Genomic DNA, 4,505 nt, shown 5'->3' on the forward strand with positions numbered 1-4,505 from the left:
TTAGGTCAGTTTTGCGTTCTTCCTCCCACTTAGTGTTGGGATTTTGGAGAGGGTATAAGCTGATCGTAGATCTGTTGTTCCATAGGGTGGCCTGCGTCCAGAGGATGCCCTCCAGTCTCTCACCATCTACGAGGGCAAGTTTGGCCGGCTGAAGGATGACAGGGATAAGTGCTCCCGTGCCAAAGAGGCCCTGGAGCTGACCGACACTGGCCTGCTGAGTGGCAGCGAGGAGCGAGTTCAGGTATGGTTATAACACCTCTCCTGTGTCTTTTTAAATTAGAGGTGTTCACTTTTCAGCACTGTATGGTATCTGCAGCCAGCCGCTACTCCGGATGGAGAGTCAGTGCAAGAGCAGCTCGGCATGTGGTATCGATGGTCTCCTTGCCTCTTTGTTCCTGGTGTATCTCTCCATACAAACATTTCACTTCCCGAGCAAGATGTTCAGATGCTCCTCTGCAGTGTTGTAGCGTAACATTTTATGTAGCGTAACATTTTATATAAGCATAATATGTTCTAAGTCTATTTTTATGTGCTGTAGGTGGCTCTGGAGGAGCTGCAGGACCTGAAGGGGGTGTGGTCGAAGTTGTCCAAGGTGTGGGAGCAGATTGACCAGGCCAAGGATTTACTTTTTTTATTTTCTTCTCATATTCAACTACTATACTTGTCACAAAAGACCATGTCTGTTTAGGATAAAGTTTAATGTGCATCTGTATTTGTGATTGTAGCTGCGTCAGAGTTTGGACGGCCTTCTAAACCAGCTGAAGAACTTCCCAGCTTGACTGCGACAGTATGCGTCCTACGAGTACGTTCAGAGGATTCTCAAAGGTTACATGAAGGTAAGAGCCCATATCTCTCTCAATAATACAATTTGTTCTAAAAATGGCATTGCAATTGAAAAGTATTTACTTGCGACAAAGGTTTGAACATTTCTGGTTGACTTTTCTCTTAGCTGGGCAAAGCTTGGGCAAGTACTATGTACATATTAATGTTGAAAAACGTCCTGATCACGTTAATAAAATGCTCAAACCAACTGTCCAGTCCTAACACTCAACTATCCTCTGTCTCGTCTCTTAGATCAACATCGCTGGTGATCGAGCTGAAGTCAGAGGCCCTGAAAGAACGCCACTGGAAGCAGCTGATGAAACATCTGCATGTGAACTGGGTGTTGTCGGAGCTGACCCTGGGTCAGATCTGGGACGTGGACCTGCAGCAGAACGACATGGTGGTGAGGGATGTACTGCTGGTGGCCCAGGGAGAGATGGTCCTCAAACAGGTAACCACAACATTCAACTCCACAAAGATGTATTGTTCCCTGCAGTGCAATTGCAACAACAAAAAAGGCTCTTATCTGTAGCTCGTCATTTATGTCCATAGAGAAAGTGCAATATCAGTGCACTGCCTTTCGACCATAGTGATCAAGTCTTTTCAATTGTGTTTGACAAAGTCACAAGACAAAGTCAGTTGCATACTGAGGATGTATTATTTTTTCATTGGTCCAGATCCGTGAGGTCTGGAACGCCTATGAGCTGGACCTGATCAACTACCAGAACAAGTGCCGTCTAATCTGCGGCTGGGACGACCTCTTCAACAAGGTCAAGGAGCGCATCAACAGCGTGTCGGCCATGAACTGTCACCTTACTACAAGGTTTAAATTGTTTCAATTCAAAGGTGTTCTTAACAGAGATGGAGTCTTGCTCTTGTGGTCTTTACACCACATAAATAAGGTCTCGTGATCTGGTTCTTAAGAGGTTGGGCCTGGATCTCAAGGTTTCTAGACTGGTCTTGGTTTTGACTCCATCTCTGGTTCGTGCAGGATAGTATAAGAATATACAATGAATGTACATGGTATATTCCTAGTCTCCATATGGCGTCAATGGGTCCTGCTGTGATGTGCCATCAGGTGTTTGAGGAGGATGCACTGAGCTGGGAGGACAAGCTGAACCGGATCATGGCCCTGTTTGATGTGCGGATCGACGTCCAACGCCGCTGGGTCTATCTGGAGGGCATCTTCACCGACAGCGCTGACATCAAACACCTGCTGCCTGTGGAGACCCAGAGGTTCTCAAGGTAAGATCCACAGTTCCTCCGTTCTGATCTTGTACTCCAATGCATTTTGTGTGGCAGGCAAGGAATCAAGGAAAGACTTTTGAGTTTTCCCCTTGTCACCTAAGGTTGGGAATAGGCCAAATAACCTTGCCTATGGTGAAGAGGACTTGGTAAAGATCGTGATTACCTTTTACTATTGGAGAGAGAACATTACTCACTGCCATTACGCAATCTTCTCTTTTTCCCTCTATAGCATCAGCACAGAGTTCCTGGCTCTGATGAAGGTGACCAAGTCTCCTCTTGTGATGGACAAGCTAAACATCCAGGGGGTGCAGAGGTCTCTGGAGAGGCTGGCCACCTGCTGGGTGAGATCCAGAAGGCCCTGGGAGAGTACCTGGAGAGGGAGAGATCCTCATTCCCCAGGGAAGACGTTATCCATGTCTCTATAAAGGGGCATCTGACTGATTCTGTTATGTTGTATGGTCATGTAGTCAGTCCTGTAGACACTTTCAAAAGTGACTTATGGTCAGCACAAAAGAAAGGCACTGTCTACACTGAGGTTGGAATAATACTGTGAAAATGATAATGCCCTTTTAGTGTTTGAAAAGACCGCCTGAAATGTCATCCTGTTTTGGTGATATGTAGTTTTGGCCTTCCATGGTGACATTGCCATGCAGTGAGTTGATTAATAGACCAATAAGAAAGATTTCCAAACTTCTGCCATTAACAGAATTTTCAGTTTTACTCTCCCCACTAAGACCATTCCTAGAAAATCTTAGCAAAATTCTTGCTTGAGAAATGGCCCTTTGCCAAGAAGCTATTTTTGTTTGTTTTCCAAAAAAATGTAATAGTAAAAAGAATCACATTAAGGTACTTAATTGTTACCCAGAAATGATTTGATATTGAGATAAAAAAATCTCTATTGGACCTTTTTAAGGATATACATTCATTTCTCTCTGCAAGGTTGTACTTTGTTGGTGACGAAGACTTACTGGAGATCATCGGAAACAGCCAGAATGTGGCCAAGCTGCAGAAGCACTTCAAGAAGATGTTCGCCGGCGTCTCCAGCATCCTGCTGAATGAGGAAAATACGGTAGTGCTAGGTATCTCGTCCCGCGAGAGCGAGGAGGTCCTCTACAAGACCCCTGTGGACCTCATAGAGCACCCCAAAATCAACGAATGGCTGACCCTGGTGGAGAAGGAGATGCGGGTCACACTAGCCAAGTTGCTGGCCGAGTCCGTCACTGAGGTGGGCAGCTTCAACAAGGATAACACCATCGAACTCGGCACTTACATCGACTGGATCGACTGTATTGTTGGTACAGAATGGTACAGAATGTTAGAGTGAGCTATTGTACATCCTGTGGTTCCCATTTTTTTTGGTCACTTACCAAATGCAATTTGTCAGCAGTGACTCAATAGAAATTGGCCACATCCAAATATTTAAGGATATGCTGTACATAGTCTTTACAGTCTAGATGGACTGGTTGCAACCCACAATGTAACAACGTTCCGGTTTACACATATGTACGGATACAATGTCAATTTGGCATTTGGTTTCCGAGATGACATTGTACAAGTCCACCACTCAATCACATTTTATTTATATGTTCCTTTTCACAAATACATAACCACTTTGTGACCTATGAGAAAGTAAATCGGCCAGTAGGCCCTGAAAAGCATCCATGAAAATTGTAGTCCAACCAATTTCCCCACAAAGCATGGTTATTCTAGATCTGTGAATCTTGTAACCACTTGAATTCTCTCTCCCTTTTCTTTCTCTTCTCTTTACTATCTCCAGGCTCAGCTGGTGGTGCTGCCGGCAAAGATCGACTGGTCGGAGAAAGTGGATGCTGCTCTGACCACAATCTCGGGTGGCGGAGACATGTTACATTTACATTTAAGTCATTTAGCAGACGCTCTTATCCAGAGCGACTTACAAAATGGTGCATTCACCTTATGATATCCAGTGGAACAACCACTTTACAATAGTGCATCTAAATCTTTTAAGGGGGGGGGGGGGGGTTAGAAGGATTACTTTATCCTATCCTAGGTATTCCTTAAAGAGGTGGGGTTTCAGGTGTCTCCGGAAGGTGGTGATTGACTCCGCTGTCCTGGCGTCGTGAGGGAGCTTGTTCCACCATTGGGGTGCCAGAGCAGTGAACAGTTTTGACTGGGCTGAGCGGGAACTGTGCTTCCTCAGAGGTAGGGGGGCCAGCAGGCCAGTGGTGGATGAACGCAGTGCCCTTGTTTGGGTGTAGGGCCTGATCAGAGCCTGAAGGTATGGAGGTGCCGTTCCCTTCACAGCTCCGTAGGCAATCACCATGGTCTTGTAGCGGATGCGAGCTTCAACTGGAAGCCAGTGGAGAGAGCGGAGGAGCGGGGTGACGTGAGAGAACTTGGGAAGGTTGAACACCAGACGGGCTGCGGCGTTCTGGATAAGTTGTAGGGGTTTAATG

At 45.9% G+C, this 4,505-nt stretch overlaps 1 non-coding gene across 1 annotated transcript; it reads left to right on the top strand.

The window, feature by feature from the left end:
- The first annotated feature begins 295 nt into the window (after positions 1–295).
- Positions 296–418, top strand: LOC123724178 (small nucleolar RNA SNORA8). The gene has a single exon (XR_006756856.1). It is a non-coding gene; the product is annotated as a small nucleolar RNA SNORA8 (small nucleolar RNA).
- The last annotated feature ends 4,087 nt before the right edge of the window (positions 419–4,505 follow it).

This window comes from Salmo salar, chromosome 09 (genome assembly GCF_965601325.2).
Source record: "Salmo salar chromosome 09, fSalSal1, whole genome shotgun sequence".
NCBI classification, from domain to species: domain Eukaryota; kingdom Metazoa; phylum Chordata; class Actinopteri; order Salmoniformes; family Salmonidae; genus Salmo; species Salmo salar.